This window comes from Pseudopipra pipra, chromosome 13 (assembly GCF_036250125.1).
Source record: "Pseudopipra pipra isolate bDixPip1 chromosome 13, bDixPip1.hap1, whole genome shotgun sequence".
Lineage (NCBI taxonomy): Eukaryota > Metazoa > Chordata > Aves > Passeriformes > Pipridae > Pseudopipra > Pseudopipra pipra.
The window spans coordinates 13,932,739-13,958,255 of NC_087561.1; the positions used below are offsets into that span (position 1 = coordinate 13,932,739).

General features: G+C 37.8%; 1 long non-coding RNA gene across 1 annotated transcript; it reads left to right on the forward strand.

The window, feature by feature from the left end:
• LOC135421198 (uncharacterized) lies at positions 1-24,380 on the forward strand. The gene is made up of 4 exons (XR_010433897.1): positions 1-1,859; positions 2,130-2,229; positions 21,381-21,710; positions 24,256-24,380. It is a non-coding gene; the product is annotated as an uncharacterized LOC135421198 (long non-coding RNA).
• The last annotated feature ends 1,137 nt before the right edge of the window (positions 24,381-25,517 follow it).

Consider the following 25,517-nt stretch of genomic DNA (forward strand, 5'->3'; position numbering starts at 1 on the left):
CACAGTTAAACAGTCTATCCAGGCTAGTTTATTACATGCATATAAGACCACACTAGTGAGTGTGTGTATATTTATGCATGTATATATGTGTTTTAACACAGATTTATAAAATACAGCGTAATAGTTGGTGCACCATTGTCTGGGAAGGGAGTTACTCAAGTAGGTGTCCTCCAAGCCATAAAGTTTTATCTGTACTTGTTTAACCAGCTAAACCCAACTGTCTGAGACCTGCTGATAAAAAAAAAAAAAAATTACTGTTTTTGTTTTGTAACTGGGCCTGGTTTGTGCTTTATTATTTTAGGGGGCAAACATGCCTCTGATCACACGCCTTGTTCCCTTTCTGGCTGATTTCCCTTGTCTGTGTGTTGCCTGAGGCTGTTCTACCTCAGGTGAACGTCAGACATTTAGGTTGCCTTTGAATTTCAGCGTTTCCATGGATCAGATCACACAGTCCTCATCAACTGTGACATGGAAGGCAGTCACTTTCGATCCCGAATTAAGACAGCTTGCGTATGCTTTGAGCGTTAATTATTTGAGTCATGCTGAAGATATCGTTAAGAAGACCTAGCCTGAAGTTTGCTGCTCATATGTGGGCAAACGTTTGCAGAATCAGACTCTAATTTCACAAATTAGTTTTGTGGCGAGACCTACAAGGCAGGCAGAGTTTTATAGACTGAGGGGAAGGTGGAAAACAGAACAGGTTTTCGAGAAAACTGAAGATTAATAGAAACCATATGTAGGACTCCAAGTGATTCAGTGGGGTCTAGACAGTTGCCCTTTCTTGCTGTTCGAATGTCATATGCAACAACGACAGAAGCCATATGTGAGCCACAAATAAACCCTTCCTAACTCATGTCTTCTCTGTTTAAAGTTTAATCAGTCTGGTTTAGCTGAAAGAAGATGAATGTTTAAGAGTGAAAATGTCACACAAACAGCATATCACTGTGTTGTACCGTGAGGTGTTATGGAACTGAAATCATACAGTGAGTATTATTCCTTAATGAAATTGAGTGACAACACTAACTCCAAAATCTCTAGTTACATTATGATGGATATATCTCAGTCTTAATTCTTTCATATCCTACCTTTCCCTGAGTTCTGATTTTCTTTGCTTCATACATTCCCTGTTGTTTTTTTTGGTTGGGTTTTGTTTGTTTGTTTGTTTTTACTGGATGTATGTCCTCATCTTTGTTTCTTTTTGTCATTTTCCTGTCTGTTTTTCTACCATGCTTTTCCTTATATACTTTTGTTATTGCTTTTAGGCAACTGGGTGTCTTTCTCAATGCTTTGCCTCCCTGCCTCCTTATTACATACGAATCTCAACTTAAAATTCAAAGGGAAAAAGAAAAAACTTTACTGTCTGCTTAAAAAACAAAATAATCAGGAACAGTTTCAATTCAGGAAGAAGGACTTGTCAGGAACTTCAATTACAATTCCAAAATTGATTGCAACATGGAGAAAATGGTTTTGCTATGTAATTTTTCTTTTAATAGGTTGTTCTTCTAGGTAACATTTGAAAAAGACTAGCTGTAGGCTTGAAAATCTAATGTAAAGAATTGAAAAAATAAGAAAACATCAATAAACAATTATTTAAAAGGGAGGGCCATAGAAGAAAGAACAGAAAAAGTACTAATTCACCTATGAATTGTATCTAGTACTGAGTTCCCAGTTTTTATATGGTCTATTTTGTCTTTCAGTTTCTCATGATCACAAAATCTGGTTCCCAGCTGCCTGCCTCCCATGCAGGACCGCAAATACTTATTTTATCTTCAACTGCTGCTTTCACAGAAACTTTCTGGCATGGGTTGTGTATTTTCCTGTTAGCATCATGCAGTATCCTTGCATCTTCATCAAATGAGGTGAGTAATATTTTCTGGTGGACCTGGAGTAGTAATGTAATGCAATTATATCTCTTTGATATTTCCACGCTATTACAATTATGGTAACAAGTTACCACCATTTTCTGTAACAATGGTGAAGAAAAACAAGGAATAAGTAAGGTGAAAAGTGTTCTTAATAGTATCATGAAATATTAGGTGCATGAAATGGAAGTAATTATAACGTATTCAGAGAAAAAAAATCTTTGGAATGCCTGTGTTTTCTGCTTTGTTTTTTTTCTTTTCCTAAAGAAACTGCATTATGGAGTGTTGGATGCCATCAGGAGAAAACTGTCTCCTTAATTAGCATCAGTTTTTGTCTATCTCACCGGGACTAACAGTTTGTCAGTTGGTAAGTAAATATTTGACTCAAATGTAATCAGTGACTTCAGCATTTACACATTGTTTAGCTGTCATAATATTGGGAAATTAGATTTTTCCTAGGCCAGTGCAAGCATTAATGTTCAATCCGTCACAAAGCTTAGGTAGAGTCTGACATGCTTTTAAAGATTTATACTGTAACAGTATATTTAGTAATGGTAATAAAGTGACTAAATATTATATTTCATTGTAGTGTGCATTTCCAAGGAGTTAAGTTATTCAGCCACTATGTGAAAAAAACACAGAGATAGCGTGACATGAGAACTCTGAACTAGTTTTACTTTTAAATCAAAGTATGTGCTATATTAACAAATGGCAATATTAACTGAGGCAGAGTAGAATAATTCTGCCAAAGTAAATGCTCTAAGTGCTGAACTATTTCCCTTTGTATCACTGCAACTTTTTGTGTAACTGGTTTAAAGAGCAAGGAGAGTTACTACTCATTAGGTTTGTGGACAGAGTTCCATTTTATTAGGATTTATAGTTGATTCAGCTTTTCACTGCGAAGTATTTCGAAGTTCAATTAATTGGAAAGAAGTGCAAAAATATTTTCTTATATAAATAAGCTTCTTAGTTTTATTACTGAGTTTTGGAGCTTGACTCTTAGGACACACCACAAGATAAAGCTCTGAGCATCTGCAGTAGCTTGAGAATCTCTTGTCCCACCATTTTGCTGTTCTTATGCTGTGCCATGACATTTGCTCATTTGGGCTGGAACCATTTCTGTAGGATTTTGCTCTGAAGTGCATCAAGGATTTGCTGCGTTTTCTTTAAAACCCAATCTCGGTCACAGCAAGGCCTTGCAGTGCAAATTAAAGGGGATGTAGTCCATGAAGGCAGACAAAAATAGAAAACAAATTCTGAAATCAGAGTTATCACTAATCCCATCCATTGGGGAACTGTTTCGTTACCTAATGGCAGAAGAATTCTGCCACAACCTGAAGTGGACTTTTACACTTCTGCAATATGTTATATGTCGTGTTAGGGGTTTGTCCTTCCACAACATGTCAAAGGTTTTCTTAACAAGTACTCCCAACTTCTGCAAAATAATCTTTTGGATTTATTGAAAGTCTGTGTTTCAGTAACTGAACTTATTAATGGAATATGAGTTTTAAAACACTTATGTAAGTGAACAGTACTGCTAAGTAAATCTGTCAATTCAGAACAAAGAAAAATGTTCAAGAAACTACGGAAGATGATTTTCCCTTAACACACTAAAAGGCTTTTTATTATAATACGGAAAACAATTTTACCCCAAAGCCAATGTGCTTCATTTCTGTGGATTGTTTGTCTATATGCTCCTTTCTCCTGATGAAATTTCCAGAAAGTTATGCATATTCTTATTAAATGTGTGATCAGACCCTAATATTTATTTCAGGTAATGGAAAAAGTAGCTGGAAATTGGATTTCTGTGTTTTGCAAAACACACAGAAAATAAATTAACTTATAACTTGCTCTAATCTTTGAGCACCAACCTTTATATTATTTACAGTTCAGGAATCTTCTAAAAAATCTCATTTAGTGAAAAAATTATTTTTGAGAGGTTTATTGTCAGTCACCTTGCTGCTTGCTTGGTTAGTCCATGTCGCTCCACTTCCCACCAATATAGGCTTCAAGACCAAAACTTTGATTTTCTTCAAAGGACATCAGAAATCTTCTTTAAAGGTTTACATTTTTTGTTGAATATAACAATCAGGTAAGTTCTATTAAAAAAAAAAAAAAAAAAAAAGAAAACCCTTTGAACATATTTGATTCTGCTTGTTTCCCCAGGGCATTATATGATAGAAATTGTAAGAAGTCTGTAGATATCTGATGCCTAATGTTACTGAGAAGCCTGACTTTGTCTACTAAGCTATTAGTCCAAGAGTAGTCCAGACCCTTACAATTTACTTTAAAATAAAATATAATTCCCTCTTGATATCTGTACCTCTTTTGTTAGTGATGAAAAACATCAACTATAAACTTTATCTCGGAGATATAATTATTATTTCCCTAATTGTCTTCAATGAGTTGAAGACAACTAATTTTAAGCAAGTCAATATTTTTATGCAGTTTTAATATAAACTTATATGCTATACTTTTTTCAAGAATGGCTAACTAGGGCTTTTGAAAAAATCTCATGTGCAGTGGACATAAGAAGACTGGGGCTGTTTATCATACAGAAAGAATGAATAAGAAGGAGCACAGTAAAAGAAATCACAATGAATAATTGTGTGCCTAGGTAGATTAGTTTATTTGTTTAGGGCTTCATTCACGCTTTCTAACAAAATAAGACAGCCAATCAATCTAAAGCATATGAATGAAAGTAATTTCTTTACCATTCCTCATTAATGCATTGAAGTACCTGCTGCCAGAAAAAGTATGGGGACTGTTTCTTAAGATTCAAGAAGGGGAGGTGACACAGGGCAACGGTAACATCTACATTTCCAACCTCACAAAGTCTCTACTACTTCTACAGCATGGTTAATCCTATTATAGAAAAGTATTTTGCAGGAAATATATTTTCATACTACTTAAGCAATTAAAAACTGAGGCAAAGAAAAGTATGGAAACATTTTTTTAGTGATTCAGTTTTTACCTGACTTGACAGGAGCCCAGCCCCTGAGATCTAGTCTAGTATTTTCTCCATTGAAAACATCTCACCAGTGCTTGTTTTCTTTTTTTCTCCTTCTGTTCCTTTCTTTTGAATAATATTTTAATTTTATTTTTCGTTATAACATCTCCGAAAAATGAAGACATTTTCTTAAGATAATGTAGTTCAGTTGTGTCCTTCTGCTACACTACTCTGTTTATCCAAGAAGTTCAGTAATAGGGATCGAAATTGTGTGAGATGAAGTCGGAGACAAGAAAAGTAGAGTGCTGAGCAGCCAAGAAAGTCAGCTGAGAATAAAGCATAATAAACTAGGAAAAAAATAGAATGAGGAATAGGAAATTAAAAGGGAATTAGAAGAGTTAGTTGTGATGGAAGACAACAGTGAAGAAGATAGAGAAGCAAACAAGAGGCAGTTAAACACCCTGGCATGGGTAAAGAAAGAATTTAACATCCTTTGTCAGGCAAATATTTGCTGGTGTATTAAGAAGTCTAGAAGATATAATGTCTAACAAATCTGAACTCCCTAAACATCCTGTAGCCATAGAAAAGGAGAATGTGGTCTGGATCAATGCTGATAGATTGATACCATATTTTTCTGCCAACAAATTAATCACAGGCTCTTTCTTTATTCACTTTTCTCCCTTTTATGTTGTAAATGGCTAGCAGGAATGTTTTATACTTCAGATGTTTTTAAAAGGGAGCAAAAAAAGGCCTTTTAGTTTTATTTTGCTGATCACACACCGTATATCTTAGTGTGGCAATATTCTCTTCCCATCAATGGTTATTGTGAACAATTGCACAACTCGTCATTAATTGCTGTCTTAAACTGAATTTTAATTAGTAGGTTTCACAGATAGGATAGTTTCCTAGATTTTTTCCCTGATATCAGCTGTGACTGAATCCTAAATAGTATCTGTAATGAGGAAAATTAACCACACCAAGCTCCCACTCTTCTTCCCAAACTGAGCTCGTTTTCTCACTCTGCATTTGTATAGGTGAGTTATCTTTCATGTTAAGGTAAAGGTTGATTGAGCTTAAGGTAGTCACAATATTTATTAAGATTCTGATAAATTCAGTGGAAACAAATGTAGTAATCTCTCAGGAGACCAGACTATCCTGTTTTTCATATGCCAGGATCACTACTGAGCCATCTCACCTAAATATTTATTTATCATTCCCTCTAATATTGCCTTTGTTAAAACAGAAAAGAAGTGATTAATGCATTAAGTGCTGTATCTTGAATAAAAACTGTCTGCAATTTAGATAAGATTGGGGACAAATAAAAGGAAATCGGTGTTTGGTGTCTGACAGGAGCAGACAATGGAGACTAAACATGCATGACAAATAATTAAGCTGAGATAGAAAGCTAAGCTTAAGCAAACTCAAAAAAACCAGGCTCATGATTACATTTTAAACCACTGGATGGAAATTTAGGCATCCTAAAAAATGATGAAATTATATCATTGTATCTGGAAAGCAGCCAGTAGTATTCTGCAAGAGTTGGAAAGGAGGTGAAGTAATCCCTGACTAAGGATTGCAGGACTCTCTTGACGAATACTGAACTGGGCAAGAAAAAAGAAAATTAATTCAGAATCAAGGCCCCACTGTCCTGTACTTGGCCTTATTCTATATGTAGTAAAGGATATAAAAAAAAAGATTTTCATCTGTGTTTGGAAGATACTCTGCCTGGAACATTAAAAAGATACAAAAATTGGAATGTGTGAGAGTGTCCTATACCCCTCTATGAATTAAACCCCAGGGAGATCTGTATTAATCTTTCCCTCCCCTCAAATACAGTGTTAAAAATCAAGGAGACAAATCTTGTGGTCTGACTGCTGCTTCAGCTACTTAAATCCCCAAATTGCACAACTCCAAATTGTCATTCCTAAATCTTACCAATGTCAGAAGCTGGGTGACTCTCAGACTTAAACCTCCAGTTCCTTTAATGCAGAATAAAGTAGAATAATGCAGAATAATGCAGGATAAAGTATCAAGATAAATATGATGAGACATTTATAAAAAAGAACAATGAACAAAAAAAAAACCCAATTATTTTTGTCATAGTTAAGGAAGCCAATAAAGCTTAAAGCCAATTAACTTCAAGTGAAGTTAAAGATAAGCATGTGCCTTTGTAGTAAATTGTGTGTCATCTAGTGAGGCACAGGAGGGATAGTCCTTCATAGATATATACAGACATATATAGATATATATGTTGTTTTGTGAACTTTTTCTTTGATGTATACACAGCAGCTGGGGGGCTCTGGGGTTTCCTGGGTTTGGCAGGTTTAGCTCTGGGTGTGCTCGGGGCACAGCTCTGGTACCCACACACACTTGATTGCAGCTTTAGGGCAAACTTGGGTTTCATACCCAAATCTCACTGACAACCTCGGTCCCATAGGGCTGGCAACAGGTAAGTTGGACTCTTCTGGAATTTGGAGGTCACATATATGTTAATGCAGAAAGTAATTTCTAAACTGCTGAACTGTTTTCCTTCACTGCCTGTATATTCATACTCTATTAATTTGCATCACACCAGCAACACTGTCTTTGGGAAATGGTTAGAGAAAAGTTGATTGTACTTACAATAATCATGTCCAATATCTGTTGTTAATGCAAGCAACATTCATAACTTGCTCTGCATTGCACTGAAAATGTGAACCTCAGTGTTGTCCGAACAATAATCTCTAATAGGGTGAGGCTTTTCAATTCAGCTGATGATGTTTGTTAAACTGAAGTTTGTATTTCAGCTCACAGGTAGGTGGCACATAGTGGCACTGAAGTACAAATTACTGTTGGAGTTCCTGTTGTTATGTTTAGTTCTTTAGCCTTTAAGAGAATGAAAATTAAAAAAAAAAAGAGTGATTAGTTTTATAAGTGTCATAGTCCATTTCTTAGCTTGATTGGTCAGAAACAAGAATTAAGTAGGAAGAGATACTAAATTAGGGAGAAGATGCTATTGACATAGAAGTGGGCATGGAGTAATATATTCTGTATTTGCTTTGCTAACCAGTCAGTGGTACCAGAGTGCACTGTCACAGCTGGTAGGAATTGGGTTAGTTTTTAAAATTTTATTTTCAGTCATGAAATTAAATAAAATTATCAATAATAACAGAACCCAGTACTGCTATGTAACCAATCCTCATGCACTGTAAATGCACAGACAGTTCAATTACTGTAATTTTCTGGCCAAGCAAACATATATTACAGCTTGCAAGACTTTGCTTTATTATTTTCCAGCACATTTATCAGGCATCTTTTATCAAGGCATCTGTGGCTTAGTGATGAGTTTATAGTCATTGTCCTCTTTGACAGTTTCTCTGTTGGCCTTATATATTACACACAATTCTGAAGTGAATTTGTCTTGCCACGCCCAAGGCAGGATTGGATGAAATTTAACTGAAAGTCTTAACTACCAAACTTGCCATATGTAATGCACTTATTTTTATCATCACTAGCATTTGTCTTTCTTTGATATGAGTTAGTTTATATGGAAATTAATAATATTTTGTATTGTAAATAGGACATATATGTATCTCTTTTCATGTCTGTCAAGGACAATGTCTGGTTTTCTTTTTTCCTGAAGCCTGTACTCCTTTTATCTAATTAATTTCACTTACAGCAATGCATTGCATGAAAAATTTCACTAATAGCTCTTTTATAAACACAAAATAAATGTTTCTTTTTTTTCTTCTGGAAGTAGTGGCTTATATCTTTGTTTTCAAAGACTAATAAAGCAGAAAAGTTAGCAAAAATGTTTATAAAGCAAACGTATTAGAGCTTGTAAGTAATTGAGAAAGGATGGAGTTGCAGAGAGGGAGTACTGCTAAACAAGGGGAATACTTAATCCCGTGCTCCTGGTCTGCTGTAGTGTCTGAAAGTTGAGGTTTTGAACAGGCTTACGAAGTGCAGAGGTGTAGTCATAGATGTTTATGACCTTTTCTGCAGGTAGCTCTTCTTCTCCTGAACCCAATATTAAGAGCTCAGGGTCTTTCTGCTGACTCACTATGATTAGTTTTTCCTTTGTTTTAAGTGAGAAAAATCTATTTCACACCTTTTCCCTTGGATAAGATGATTCCTGTTTTGGTTTTGAGCTTTTTTTTTTGGTGAAACTTAAGGGTGAAATTAGATGTTATCTCTGATGCAGGTTTGATTGTTAGAGCCAGAGTGACATCCCCCCCAACTCTGAGAAAATCAGCAACAAGATATTCCAGAGCTCCTCTGAACATCACTTTACCTCTCATGTGTGATGTGTTCCTGCAGTCCTGGCATTTACCGGGTTTCTGACTGAGAAACAGCTTCCTGTGAATAAAACCCAATCTTGTATTCACTCCCTGTCCAGCTCCAAGTGCAGGCGGTCAGCTCAGCCCATCAGTTGGATTTGCCCTCTCTCTCGTCAGCACTGCCGTCTGTCAGGGGGTCACCTCCTGGTCCCCAAGGGGCAAAGTGCCCTCTGTTAGCTCTGCTGGCCTGTCACTTTTAGTCACTGGACTCTCTGCAGTAAGTCAGAGTGAATTTGCACAAGTATTCTTTGTCAGGTACTTTGTTTTGTCTTGATTAGGTGAAATTAATATTTGTTCCTGTGCTCTCACCTGAAGACACTTTCTTCTTAGTGCAAAAGGCACTGCGTATGTCCAATTGTTTGTAGTCTTTGGACCCTTCCCTTGCTAGTATATTTATTTTCTTTTTTTCCTAGAAGAGCACATAGCAGATCTTAGCACATGGGTGTGGTAACTCAGGGAAATTAAATTAATTGTTTAAAGTCATACAGGGGGCTGTCATAAAGTAAGGCTTCTGGATTTCTAATTTTCACACTAGTGTTCTGAGTTAGTGGATGTTTATTCCTCTTTTGAATACATTTTAAGCAAACCTACCCTTATGTTTCTTAAGCTGTTTCAAAAACATCCTCCACTGCATATACAGGAACATCTTCTGTATCAAGATGACAAAGTATATTCTTTCCTGGCTAACACTTAAGGTCATTTATATATTTGTTCTGTCCCAGTTGAAACTCAAGTCCTTTTCCACTTACTACTTTTCTTTCCGGCATCTGTCTTTCCTGGCTGCAATCCTTCTGGATTCTAATTAGGCTTCCAATGGCTTGGCTCAGGGTGTAGCCATAACCAATTTATCATTCTCTTAATCTCCCTCCAGGACATTCATTGAAAGAATAGTACCTGAATATTGCCTCTTTATCTACAATTTCCAGTCTATATCAAACATGAAATCTTGACAGATGGACTCCAATCTGTCACAGTGAGTTAGTGTATTTTTTTTCTGATTGAATGTATTTATTGCACAAAGTGAGATGGAAAAAAATGTAAAGGTGAATATTTAAAATTTGAGTTATAGAATAGCTGGTTGGGTTGGGCATTTCTTTTGGTTGAGTTTTTTTAATTATTTTTTTTTTTACAACTGAGAATCTGGATTGTGTTAGATGAATGAGAAAACATCATGAGACTTGTTTTCATTATGATAAGAGGAGGAACAGATCCGATCATAACAAAAACAGATGTAAAGCCATAACGTAGTCCCTCATGTTATCTACTCTACACTCTCACACTGACCAGCAAAGAATGCAAGGAAACATTCTGCCTTCTGCCAACAGAGCCTCTGCCAGCGAATCAGTGTGTAAGATAGTTCCTGAAATACATTCTGTGTAGAGAAGTGTGATAAAAAAAAATATTCTGCCAAAGTGCTGGGCCAATCAATCAAATGTTAATGATGGATCATGAGACCCATTTGTTGACAAATAAAACCTTGTGTGCCCTGCCAGGGAAACCAACTGTGTCACCCGTCTTTCAGTGACTGCCTGAAATATCATTTGGGGACGGAGAATTTATTGATGGAAGGGACTGATTCTACAGCAAGCCCATCCAACTGAGTTTGCAGGTGCATTTTAGCCTTAACTCTTAATGGTCCTTGGCCCCACAGAGAATATTGAAGTGTTCCCTAGACCAAGGGTTCTGTGGGAGGGAATGGACCAAGCCCAAGTATAACACAGGCTGTTTCATTTAAACTTTGCAGCTGGTTTCAGTATTTTTGGCCACGTGATGCAGATAGTATGGCTGCAGGCTGGAACAGGAATACTAAATGAAATGTTTTATTCTGGGAGGCAGCAGAGCTGAGCTATTATGTTTAAAACCTCAGAGGTTCTCCAGTAGTGACCAGAATTGGAATTCCTTCTATTACCATGCCAACGAGCAGGTTTGGGAAGCTTTTATGGAGAGACCAAGTCAGCTGGCTATCAGTATGCTGGTACTTTTTGTTGCTCATGAATATTTTTTTTGTTTTCCCAGCACTTATCTAACAGGCACAGGGAATAACTGACTGCCCCAGTAACTCTGAGTGATGTTGTAGGAGATTGCCATTGTAGGAAAGGGAGCACTTGACCAAAGGATCACTGAGGTGTGTATTCAAGGATCCCTGGCTCTCTACCTGCCTTTACATGCCAAAGTAGTAATGCTTTATTCATAGAAGCTGAGGAAGGAAATTGTGATATAAACCTTGTCACTATTTGTTACTTCATTTTTCCAGCTCCTTTGACCCAGCCTACACAGAAGTAAAAGTCTGGGTTCTTGAGGAACTTTAATGTTAAATTGTAAACAACCTAAGAAATAGCACAGTTACCTCCAGCATAGTAGGTGATGACTAGATATTGTGCATTGTGGTACCTAAAGACCTCTGTGTAATGACATTAATTTCTTTGTTTTATCACATAGTTTCTGCTGATTGTTTGTTTGTTTTTCTGTGCTGTGTTTTATCTAAAAAACATAGTAGCATGAACCCTACCATTGCCTTCATAGTGCCTTCCTACTCAAAAGGACTTTTGGGATGAAATGTTTCCTGGGAGAGAGATTTTTTAGGAGAATTTTTGAGCTCTCAGGATTCCTTAAATGAGGTGAAAACCCTTTGAGTAATGAACTGAAATTTGCTGTGGTGCTCTTGTGCAAAAGAATCACAAAAGACACTTGTTAAAAGTGCAAAGTTTTAGCCCTCTGTGCTATTACAGACTTTTGATTCCCTTAACAAAGGATAGAAGCTATCTTGTGCTGCAGAGCTTGGGTGAATGTTAAGGTTTTGACATTTTGTGCCAAATTTTTGATCTGGCATTTGCAATTCCCTTTTCTTTTGTTAAAGGCACACAACTTTTCTCTTCCCCTTCAGTTTCCCTCTGCCCCCTTCCTTATCTCCCAGAATATTTTGTTAGTATCTTCGATTCTATATGCTATTTGGTTTTAAAGTAGTTAAGGAAATAAGAAAATGAAACATCCAAGTTTTTCTTGAAGTCCTAAGTAATTTTCCAAAGTAATGCATGTCCAGAAAGTATTTGACTGATTTGTACTGGACCCTCACAAAATATTCGTTTTATACCTGCAGCAAAGCATGAGAATTTAATTTCAAAAGATTTGATTTGTCTGTCATGATGTTAGGTGATTGATGTTATATTCTGGCATAAACAAAAATATTGATTATAACTTAAATAGGAAGCCAGAAGCTACAGTTGCAAAGATGAAGTCCCTTTGTCATACTTTTCACAGGCAGATATAAGTGAATGAAGAAGCCCCTGTTGGAGGTATTGACTCTCACCATGCTGAATCCTTGAACATGCTGTTTGATATGAAGGACATTGGGTAATTTTAGAAGTTCACTGACTGACTAGTTTGCTTTTGGAAAAAAAACCCCACCACACTTTGTTGTGCATTCAAATGCTGCTTTGGGTTTTGGATGCAGAAAGACCATCATATGCTGCAGCAGTCTGTGCTCTTCCCAGCAAGCACAGCACAACCCCTCTCTCTGTCTCTCTCGTAATCTCTTATGTTAGAGAAACAGCTCCCCAATCATTTACAGGCTCATAAACACAATCCAGCAGCATCCGTCTGCCCAACAGAGCAGGGAAACAGCTCAGAAATGAAAGCCAAATAAAACAATAACTCATGGCAAACAAACAGGCAACTACAACAATCAGATCATGCTGCAGGAGCTGTTCCAACTACCCAGACACTTCATTAGGCATGGAATAACAAAGGAAAATAGACCAGAGTCATCTCATTTAACTCTCTTAGGCAAATTACGTCTCTTGTTTTTCCCCCCAACTCCTATTTATTCTTGCTTTCTGCTTGAGGTGAAGAAATGCAACTTAGGTCTGGAGACAGAATGAGTTGTGTTTGGAGCCACAGGACTGGGGATTGAAGAGTTCTTGTATTCTTGTTTTTCTGTCATTGACATTTTTCATAATCTTTGGTACTATGGCAATTTTCAAGATCAGGTTTTTGATTCTTAATTTATAATCTGCTCTACACTTGCCCGTTAACTTTTAGTCCAAAATGGAACTATGTGATAGAGAGAGAATTGTCCCTCACCATGTATCAGATTCAGAATAAACACTTCCTGCACCACCTAATACTTAACCTGGGCTTTGACTGATTTGAATTATGCACATCCTTAAATTACAAGGGATTTGTGTGGCAGGATCATGCATACACACTGGCATGTACACCACAAACCCCAGCCCAGTGGTAGGAATGCAAAGGGTGGGATCCCTTGGCAAAAGAAAGGGTCCTCAGACCATGAGAGGCCTCATCCCAGAGAAGTTTCTGGGCCATCAGCAGGTGTGGCCATGACCTCTGACACAACCTGGTTTAAATGAGACCCCATCTGAATCCCCCAGGGTTGGTTTCCTCAGATGAATGAGTCTGTGGTCAAAGTCACCCACGGAGACTGCCAAGGACTGAGTGCCCTCACACCCTGTCCCTCATGATGAGTGACTGTTTTCCTTCTGGAGCCCTCTAAGAGACCCTTTGGGTGAAGGAACTGATCCCCTGGATGTCCCTGAATGAGAGTCCTCCCCTGTGTGTGTGTGTGAGGCTGAGCAGTGCTGGGTCACTGCTCTGTCCATGTGGTGATGATGTCTCCAATGAGTTCATCCAGCCTAGAACCTGTTCCAGGGCACTGGAGTGTTGTCTTTGTGGTTATCACTGTCGGTTGTTAATGTTGGCTTCTGGTTTTGGTGGTGAGTTACAATTTGAATTTGTTCTCTGTGTGACACTGTTTCCACAGGCCTACATGACAATGTGAAAACAGTGTTTAGCCTTGTCCAGAGGGGAGTTACCACCTTAAATCAATTAATGGTTGTACATTACTTTGCTGATCAGTGTGTCAGTTGAAACAACTAAGAATATTTTAACAATCACTGTAAGATCTGCAGTGCCACCTTCTAGACTGAACTTTCCATGTGTTGTTTTCTTTTTTCATCTATGAATTCTGTGTTTTGTGGCAGCCTCTCCTTTACAGGGCTTGTTCAACATTTGGGAAGTTTTTTGTTGCTGCTGGCCCCAGAGGAGCTCATTGATCTGTTCCCTCCTTCTCTCTTCCTTCTGTGTGTTCAGGCACACATTCTCATACCTGCAAACTTCTCAGATAGAAGCTGGTCAGATTCTATAATATCTAAAGTTTTCATCCTTAAAAACCCCTCCTCACATGCTACCAAAATACTAGAAACAACCAAACTGGTTTTTATGAATCATTTTTGTATTTAACTTAGAATATAAGGGTTTAGTAAGTGGGCCAAGTGTGCCACTTATTAGTGCTCAGATGTTTGTAACACAATGTAGTCTAAAAATGCCAACGCTTCAAGATGCCAATAGTTTAGCAAGATAAATGTGCTTCAAGTCTTCTAAGAGAAAATAACTGATGAAACCAAGATGTAGATTAAGACTGCAATGCTGATGCTAGTACCAATACCTGTGTACATCATATGTAAAAAATCCTTTCAAGCCATTATTGAATGGAGACATCGTAAACAATGGATATCCTAAAGTTTGGAAAAGGTCACAAGCATCTACCTCCTTCCAGTGTTCTGTTGAACAGGTGGGTGGAATAGTAAATCTGTGAGGTACTTGAAGCAGTACTAAACCTGTGAGGTTTTAAAGCTGATTTCCCTAACTCAGAGGGAGCTTCAGATCTTTGAAAAGCAATTTGGAGCCTGGGGCTTCGGAATATCCACTGCTGCAGAGGATACAATTTTTATAAAAGGAAAAAAACCCAAATATAATACTTAGATCTTCACAGTCTATTGTTAGGATTTTTCTCATTAGGTAACTGATCTAAACACATTTCCATCATTTAATCAAAGCTGACAAGCTTTACAAATATTGTTGAGCAGAGAACACTTTTTCCCAGCATTACACGAACTGGGATTTTTCTGCAAGATATCCCTGTGACACTTTCCGTGACTTGTTTGCAAAGAGGATCATTTTGCATGCCCTGCTTGTTGAATTGGCACTCGTGGCATTTGATACTGTGAACAGTGGATGATAAGGATGGCACTTCTGGGGTTTTTTGAGGCAGTTTTGGCTGGCACATCACAGCTTCAGTGCTCAACAGGCCTTGCTGAGCCAGGTCATTTCACTGATGAGCATGTCATTAGATAAGTAGATATTAAGGGAGAAACCAAACAGCAGAAGATAACTTCAGTCTCTTTCTGCAGTCCTTGTTGAACATGTAGGTAGTAGGATTTATGGCAAACATTTTGGGTGTGGCAAAGAACAGTGCTGTTTAGGAGTTATCAGATTTAAACCAAAGTAAGCATTGCTGGTACTCAGTGTTCAGCTGGTGACATCTCTCTGCATGGAGAAATGTAGGATAATCTGTATTAGTTTTGTGACTGGTTGAATATCAGTTATTAAAATGCTAAAAGTCTTCTACACTGACATCAGCTGTACGTGCAAATGTGAGATATTGTGATAAGATACTGGTGATTGGTACATTTTTTTTTTTATTCATACCTGTTAATTTGTCAATGTACTGATTTTGAAGCAGGCAAAACAGCAAAAATGCTTTGGAAAAAAGCTATTCTACTGAAATGCTCAATTTCTGTATGTAATAGATCATTCACAAATCTATTCTATCCCTTAAATCAATAGCAGTAGGAGATGTTCTATATATTATGCATATTAATTTCTTTGGAGAATATTAACTTACATTCTGTGTAACAGTAAATCATTGACTTGAATTCTAATATTCAACTCTGCGTAATTTCTTGTGAAGATTTAAAAAACTCTGCACACCAAAGACACATTCTGAATCAAGGCCATGGAGAAGATCGTATTGGTGAAAGAAGCAAGGATGTTCTGATGGAAATCAGACAGATTAAACCATAGCATTGGCCAATACTGTGCAAAACTCTCACATATGTGAAAAATAAAACAATAGAGCTACATTTCCTGGGTGTAACTGATGTATTGGGTGTGAAAGGGGACAGTATTTTGTATGAATGGAAGTACTGCATATTCCTCCTTCCCTCCCCACACACACAGCCAGATGTCAGGGGCAGTGTCCCACCTGTGTTATTGCTGTGTTTGGTTGAGAGAGACCCAAGTGAAAACGCAGCCTCTGATCAACACCTTTGGCAGAAATCTTCACGTAGAAATATTGCTTTACACAAACTGGGAAACACTCAGCCCAGGAGGAAATTCTGCTGGAACCTATTTCCTAATGCTTTAAATATTTAGCTTAATTGCCAGAGATGCAATTAATCATGCTCTATTGTGCCCTGCCTAACTTCTCTATCCTGTACTGAGCAAAACTGCCCGTGTTGCTGAGTGTTCAGGTGCTCTGCTCACCGGGTACTTCTTATCTCTCTCCACAGACCAGTCAAATGCTCCGCAATATAAAGACTGTTTTCTTCCTCCTCTCTCCAGCCGGATTTCTGACTATCATCACTCATGTGAATGAAGGCAATCTTTCTTTTAGTTTTTGAACCGAAAGCCAGTCTTCCGGTTCAGAGACGAGCAATCTCTTACCTTTTTTATCTTCCCTGGTGAAAATCCATCGGCTTTTGTTGCGGGCAGTCCGGCACGAGCCACTGCTTTTGCCAAGGGCATTTTGCCTCCCCAGAGTGCGGCACTGACCAACTGTCCCTACAAACTGTCACACTGCACCCTCATGGGTCAGGGTTCAAGGACCCATTATGGTGCCTCTGTTAAATTTAGTGTATCCTGCTAATTTCGTTTCAGCAGCTAGATGTCTCTCTTTCCTCCGTTTTTAAGGAATAGCGGGGGACCTGCTCTTGCCTTTAGAAAAGACTTGTTGCCCTCCATCATTTGTCCATTTTAGAGGCAAATTTTTGCTATAAATCTGTAACTCAGTGAACATGTGGCTTGATTTTGCACCTAACTTTTTCAGATCATTGATTGTTTCCCTCTATTAATCTGTTGTGGCCTGAGGCTGACCTATGTTTTTGCTTTTCGTCTTCCTCTGTGCTTTCCAAGCAGGATTGTAGATAGAGACACTTTCTGCCTGTGGCATTCTTACTTTCTCTTAATCACTGTAGTTTTCCACTTCATGTTATAGTTTGCATTTTGTGATATGTTTTAAGTCAGAAATACTGTGATGCAAGAACTGAAATCTCTGGTGGAAGAGGAGGATTCTCTGTGTGCTCTTCTGGAGAGCAATTCTTTTCTCATGAACACTGTATGTGCTGCAGGGTCATAAATGATGTTGGGTTTAGTGAAGTCAAGTGGAATACTTGGAATCTGGAGAGAGCCTGGCATATTTTTACCATGCAGTGGAAATTTGGGGGGTTTTATTTTAAAAGACTTTCTTCTTGTTCGTGCTTTCTCTTGCATTTCTCGTGTTACCTTTTTGGTATTCGGGGCTGTCCTCAGGTTGTTTCTGCAGGTGTGGAATGACTGACAGAAACCACAGGAAAGGTTCTTGTTTTGTTCTGCTTTGTAGTGAAAATAATATTGTTCCTCTCATGTCTTTCTCTAAGCTGTTAACTCTAAGGCTGAAATACCTCCAGCTATTGTAGCCCAGCCAGTCAGTGAGCACTTCAAATGAGTAAAGTACGTTGCTATTCCCCTCATCATAAAATGAGACAGCAAAGACAGAAAAAAAATATATCTATTTGTATTTTCTAAATTTTTCATAAAAAACGTTTTCTTCAAAGGGCGTTTGGAGCTGGGCCCAGGAAAATTGTTCATTGTTGTTAAAAGAGAGCAATTTATCAGAGCATAGGAAAACTCTATTCGTTGGTGTTTGTTGTTGCATGTACAATGCTAGAAATTATTTTTTATATATATATATATCACTTGTCGTGGGATTTAAATCAGTTTTTCAAGTTTTAAGTATAATTAACATCATACTTTTCAAATTTTGAAGATGTTATAAGGCAGAAATAGCTTTATGTTAGCACATATCTCAGGTGTAAAATAGTATTTGTGACATATAAAATATAAAGTAATAGATTAATTATTAATAGATTACTCAGACAACTTGTTCCATTGTTGGCAGTAAAGCTGGTATACAGTGTGCTTACATATTGTATTATACTAGGTCTCTGCTAAGAAATTTTGAAGCCTTTAGGATAATACGCCCTTTTGATTATAACATGGCTGAATGTCTTAAGCTACTTGAAGTTGGGTAGGTTGGGTACACTTTTTTAATTGTATGTTGCATAAAGTATGTAACATATAAAATGTATTTGTATTAAGTATACACCAATTACTTTAGTAACATTACTGACATATATTGGCATATATTGACATACAGTAATGCATATTTATATATATGAATACATATTAGAATTTTGTTTTGCAGTGAAATATTGGTGTAAGTGTGCAGTGCATGCTTGCAAATGAAATTCCATCCATGTAATTAATCATTAAGCTTTTCTGAAAACCTCTGAGTAGCTTGAACTTTAGGAAAGGAAAGAAGAATAGACACAACATTTCTAAATGTTGAATTTCTTAGTTTGGCTCAGGAGTTTAGACTTGTAAAAGTCTAAACTTTTTATACTGTTTGAATCTTGGAGATATGTGGTTGTGTAGACATATATATTCCTGTGTATATTGTGTATAAAGTAAGCTATTCTTGTCCCACTTTTATGTTCATTTTTGTAGGAGGTTTTTAGCTCTTCATTTTTTGTTGGTTAGCAAATAATATTTAAAAGAAGTAATTTGCCTAAATAACAGTATTCTAAATATGTTCCTCATTAAGAGAAGGAAAATAGTATGTATTTTGTAAAAAGGTATTGGAATTTATTAAATTTATTCATGGACAATACTGACCTGTAAGTTGTAATAGTGTGTGAACACAGATTTCTGGTCAAACTCTATATGAGACTATGTTTTTAAAGACAAAGAAATACACACAGGTATATGCAGATAGAGACAATCTCCCCGTGCCTGTGCACTCAGCTGGACACGTCCAAGGCAGGTTTGGCTGCAGAAGCCACCCCTGCTGAGGTGAGAAGCAAGCTGTGAGTGCTGCCTGCTGCACCAGGGATGGATGTCTTCAACAGCATCAGGCAGAGGCAGAGTGAACTCCCACTGAGTGATCTCTGTCTCTCCTGTCCAAGGAGAGTTTGAAACAAGATCGTTTCAGAGAGCAATGCAGTGAATCAGTCCCTGGGGTTAGGAGTGGAGGGGAGGCACTTTCAGGGACAAGGGTGTGTTCTAAACCCTACCTGGACTGACATCCACAGGGAACTTGGGTCACACACTAGCAGCTTATGTTCTTGGGAACACTTCCACACATGTATGTGAAAGCTGGACTCCTAACATACATCCTAAGTGCATGCTGGGCAGCCAACCTTTGTACCTTTGGAAAGTTCACCCCCATCTCTTCTGCCTGCTCTGTGGCAACCTACAATAATAACTCATTAATCAAGTGTCACCCTTACTAATACAGAGGAGCTCTTCTTTTATTGCCTTCATTTATAATAATTTAGTTTATACTTTACAATGTTATTGATTTTATGAAATGGCTCATTACATTTACACAAAGCTAAATCATTCAATTAGATGCTTTAAATTAAGTCATATAAATTTCTTACTAGATTTACTGTTGGATTGAATTGGAAATCAAGCCCTAAGGAATTATTTTTTAAATAATTATTGGGAAGGCATTCTTACTTGTGTCATAGGCCAGCAAAAGAATATAAATAGCTCAGCAAGATCTTTTAATTATTAAAAGCTAGATCCTGTTTTGTAAACTGCTGGATGGTTTAAGGAGTGGAAAGTTTGTTTGACTTCTTCTGCATGAACTTGAAAGGGGAAAAGCACCATCGAAGGAGGTTTTCTGTAGGTTTAACTAAATGAAAAAAACAGTATTCTGGAAAAAGATTCATCACTCAACCCTTCTTACAAAGGCATGGGCATAGACACTGAAAAGACAGGAGAAGGGTCAGTGTAAGACCCTGGCCTCCTTGTGCCTTCTGTGCTTCTTGTGCCTTCCTGCAAAGAAGGGGTGAAATCTGGTCCAGGAAGAAATCAGTCCACTAAATAAAAACCTCTGTAAATATCAATACCAGTAATGAATGAGTCCAGTGGTTTTAAACATGTAGGTTTTTTCAGCTTTTCCTCTTGCTTTGCTGCTGCTGCTACTGTGGAAGTTCTTTTAACATATGCAATTAAGAAAATGAAGCTTTTTTTTTCTCTTTTAAAATTGAAGTGAGGAGAAATATACATTGAAGGAATACAGGCACATCAGAGGCAAGTGTGTTCTGAAATGCTCAGGTGAGTTTGGAGCACTCATCTTTGTGATAACAGTGCTTTTGAACAAAGTTATCTTCAGTTTAGAAGCAGTGAGAAAAACACATTGTAGTTAAAATCTCAATAGCCAAACAAATAATTATTTGTAATTCAAAATTTGTTTCCTTTTTGAGGCTATTGCTGAGATGTTGGGATTTAAAGCACTGACTGTGCACTGACACCTCCTGGCCAGGGCTAGCCCTACAAAATATGTATTTTGTTTATATTCCTGTGTCATCTTGACTATTTCAGGTTAATGTCTTATTTTTTCAGTGTTCTTTAGCTGTCTCTATCTCTTTTCAGTGTTAGCTGCAGTGCAGTTTTAAGAGTTTGCCTTTCTATTCCCTTTGGAATAGTTTGTCTTGCTGCTCTCCCCTCAACTTCTCTTTGTCAGAGATGACAGGCTTACAATCTTAAATTTTTTTGAATAATTAAAAGCCTTGAATCTTTGGTTACCCTCTGCTGGACTGTCAGCTTAAAAAACTCTTAATTAGGTGCTCTGAGCTCTTCAAAGTATTCCAGTAGTTTCCTCTGTCTATTAATAAAAGAAGCTTTTTTTGTTAGAAGGGAATCAATCTGTTCTTCACAAGGAATTATATTTTGTGTGCACATGGAGTTTCTAGGGTATATTTTTAATGCCCACTAAGTGTACCTTTTCTTTTTTCCACTCTATCTTGATTTCTAATTGTTTCCAGAGTTGTATATAATATATTTACTGAAGAATTGCCTCTTTTCATTTCGTTATAAATTAGTGGATTTTATGTTTACTGTTCTTCTATGTTTATTCAGCATTACCTAGATGTTCTGGAAAAACATTTTTTTTTTAACCACCTTGTGTGTGTGTGTGTCTTGTGTAATCCTTAGCAAGCCTTTTCACTGTGTCACCTTAGAAGCAACAGTTGAATCTCTAATCATATTTCTGATTTAAAGAAAAGACACTTCTGGTTTTTTTTATATGATGTTAAAGATTCTCCCCTTCACTGCTTTTCTTCACAGTGGGATGTCCCATCACCAGTGCTTGACCCATTTCTGCTGCCTGTGGTGCAGTTCTCCTCAGCCTGTCAGCTAAAGACACAAAAGACTTTAGCTTGAAACAAGTCTTGCATACCTGTCCTCCTCTGTTGTCAAATTAACTTTGGGTCAGTCATATCGATGCCCTTGCTAGGACAGAGCTCCTTGGCTGGGAGATCAGCAGAAGTACCGTGGATGGTCTCTTTGGCTTCTCTGGTTTGGCTGAAAATGGAACACCACCACTTCCCCTCCCTCGTCACGGTGCCAACTGCAGCATTTCCAAGGGCTCCTGGTGTTTCTGAGGGCTCATCATGGGTGAGTTGGCACTGCTCTGCCAAAATGTGAACTTCATGGACAACACAAAACCAGTAAGATGGGGACATATGGGGAGGAAATGGCTTATAAAGCACATCTCTCTTAAAGTTGTCAGTATCTCAGTCAGTGGAGATGGGGAATTTGGTAAATGGATTAATTAGAGAAGGAAGGAGATCAAAGTCACCTATTTGTTTGTATTTGTTATTAGCTCACTTCATGTGTACTGTCTGGTTCAAGCAAGCATCTTATCCTATCCTACACTAGAGGGAAAAGGATAAAGCTCTTTGGATTATTTTGCAGTTTTACTCAGGAAGCTTTGATTAGTTCAACCCCAAACTCTCCAATATGATTTAGATTAGAAGTCTCTCACATCTCAGCAGCATCATGCTGAATTGCTACTCTGGAGTTGCTCCTTTTCATACTTGTAATCCTTGTTCTGCTACATATAAAGTAATTAAATATTTGTTGATTTAGAGCTTTTAATCTGAGTCTCTCAAGACCCATCTTGAGAGTCTTTACCAGCAAGACAGTTAACATCTTTTCTCTCTGTGTCCCCCACTGAATTTGTAATTATTTATTCAAAAACCAGTGGTTGAAAATCAAGACACATCTACTCAAAATAACCAAGGAATTGATGGGGAGAGTAGTCACTTAGGAAATGGCAGCAGACAGCCCAAGTGAATTGCCCACCGAGATGGAGACTTCCATCCCTTCAGTTCCCAGGCAAGCTCTCAGAGTGGTCTGAGGAATTTGAAGTGTGTGAAATCCTCCTTTCTCCCCCCCCTCCACATGCCCTTTCCTCTTTTATGCAGTTTTAAAAGAGATTTTGATGCAATGTAGTACATAACACTTGCTTGTTTCTCAAAAAAAAACCCCAACTATGGTGAGTAGCTTGCTGAGAGGTTGAGAAGAATGAAAAACGTTTATGTAGCACATAAATCATGCAGCAAATAAGTAGTTTTGGAACACTGCATTTCATTTGCCTGTGGGGAATTAATACCAATCCTACAGGACAGAACAGAAAGAATAAAATTGAGTTAAATAAACCCAAAGAGGTTTAGCCTTACAAACTCACCAGCAGCATCGGTGCCAAGCATTAATTCCTTTCCTGCTGGCAGCAGGAAGGTGGGTGAGACAATACTGTCAGTTGCACAAATTAAGTCACTGTGGCAGAAACACAACACAAATAAATAGGAAAAACAATGCAAAGAAAAAGAGACCGTTGTTGCTGCATAAACCTTCTTCCAAGCTGGAGGCACAGAAAAAGGAAATGTAATGGCTTGTGCACGTCATCTTGTAGCCTGACAAGCCCTCTCAGAGTAGAAAAAAAAGGAGCGTAAGATGCCAGGAGAGGTCTCGCTGCACATTCTGATAGAGAAAAAGGGCTTGTAGGTAGCAGAATCTCCTTCTCAGTAGACTGAGAAATAGAACAAGTCAACTCTGCTGAGCCCTGGAAGTTTAACAGAAACCCTCATCAGGATTAAACTGAGAGAGGAAGGATAGCTGATAAGAACATACAGGGGTTTTTAATCACTGCCATTTAACCTCTATAATATTACAGGCCAAACTTCTAAGACCTGTTTTCATAAAGGAAAGAAAAACATAAAATCCATATTTAACAGATCTAGAAGTTCCATCTCATTTAACAACATAGAAGCTGATTTTTCTCTTCTATCAGGTTATAAATTTAAGGTAAGAAAAACGCATTTTACATCACTTTTTATCTATAAACATCATACTGATATAAAGTAAAGTTATCTGTTGTATTTAAGCTTGTTTTTTTTAACAGTTTTAGCACTTTTTACACATGATCCATTTTCTTTGCTATATTCCCAACTCAGCTGCTTGCAGAGAGTTCAGAGGGCTTCAAACAGAGATAGAGGACATAAATAATGTCAAAGAAAATGGAGTAAGTACATGTCCCATGTGCTTCTCACAACAAGTTACCAAGAAATTACGGTGGAACAACTGTAATTCTTATAATAATTTAGAATTGCACACTTGTACAGTATTCATTTTCTCTTCTACTCCTAAACTAATTTAGTCTAGCTATACTGATTTAAAAGTAATGCATAAAGTCCAGTACCCAGAACAACCTGGTTCCTTGCTAACTAAGAACGTACTTAAGTAGTCCAAATTGTTGTTTCTTCTGAAACCAGTGCTCCAGACTGGCAGAAACTGGGATGTTGTCACATCCATTAGCTAGAAGTAGTACTTGGAGAAGAGAGAACATACTGAGAGAATACGGATGTGCATATCCTCTCTGGATAGCATTGGATTTAAGTTTTTTAGTTATTAAATGTCAAGAAAATTCATGTCACAATAAACAAGTAGCTGACGATAGAGACAACAACTTTCCTTGGATGTGAGTACTCTACCTTATTCACTAAGACTGCACATGGGCTTGTGTGTGCTGTAATGCTTGATCCTGTGTGCTTCTGTCTGCCTCCACCTGAGCAGTTTGCCTGGGGCTGAGCCTCGTGTGGATGGGGTAAAACTCTAATTTTTCAATTCATCTCACACATATTTTTTCTCCCATTTACAGCGAACCCGGGGCAACATGGGAGTTGAAGACAGATTACCTTTACTGCATGAATCCCTATTGTGGTGCTGCATTAAGGCCACAACAGGCAGGAGTGAGAACTGAGAACAGGAACAAGATTGTCCAACTGACTGGGTAGGTTTGAAAGGAATAAACCAGGCCAGTGGCTGCACCCATACAGCTTCTGGGATTGCAGTGATTTCACAGCAATTTTTTTTCCACTTGATGCGTAGAAGTTTCCCCAGCTGATGGTTGAGGTGTCTCATTCCCAACTTGTGCTGAACTTGAACAAGGGGGCTGTCAAAAATTTAGATATCCAGAGTGGTCTCAAACTGTGAGGCAAAAAGAGTAACGATACCCTCTTTTGTTTTACTGAGTTCATGCTGCAGCAGCGCTTGCTGTGAGGTGCTGGAGGTGATCATGCTATTTTGAATATGGTTAAGTACTTCATCTTGTTTCTGCTTCACTGTCAGCTCTGAAGACCCCATCTACTCAGCACACAGCCCCCAAGTCTGAGAGGTCAGAATGCCTTCCTAGCTGAAAAGGGTCATTATTTGATAATGCCACTTGGTAGCTGACATCCAAAGTTTATATTTATAGCCATGCTTTCTTTAGAAAGTGTTCTTGTCCTACAGGTCCAGTTGAAGACAATAAAAGCTCTGGCTTCCAGGATTCCATATATTAACAGATTAAATTGTTCAGGTCATTAATTTTACTGTGAGGCAGACAAATCATTTTTCTAGGAGTTCAGAGGAAGATTTAGTTCTTATACACTTAGCAGTTGATTCTGGAGAACGTTTTTCATCCTATCCCCAAGAAAAGGATGTCTACATTACCCTAAATGCAGCACAAATGTAAGCTTAAAAAAAAAGAGAAAGGTATTTAAGTATATTTTTTAACTTAGGGACCTAATGCTTCAAGAACTCCAAAGCATGCATGTATGGAACCAAGAGCTGGACCCCTGTGAGTCCCTTCCAACTCAGAATATTCTGTGATTCTGTGAATCTAAGAGTTTCATCTCTTAAGGAACCTTTGAGAATGCTTAGGCTTGCAATTCAACAGTTCCATAGTTATTACATTTGCTTTTAAGTTCATCTAACAGATAACCTTGAAAAAGAGAGATGGCTGTTGCAGAGGCTGGTGAACAAGAGACCTGACCAAGATGCACAGGGAGCTTTGAGAAGTTGAAAAAGGAAAATGAGGAGGAGGGAACTTGCAATGTAAATGTGATTCCTGTTAGCTTGGACAGCTGTTTGATTTGTCCA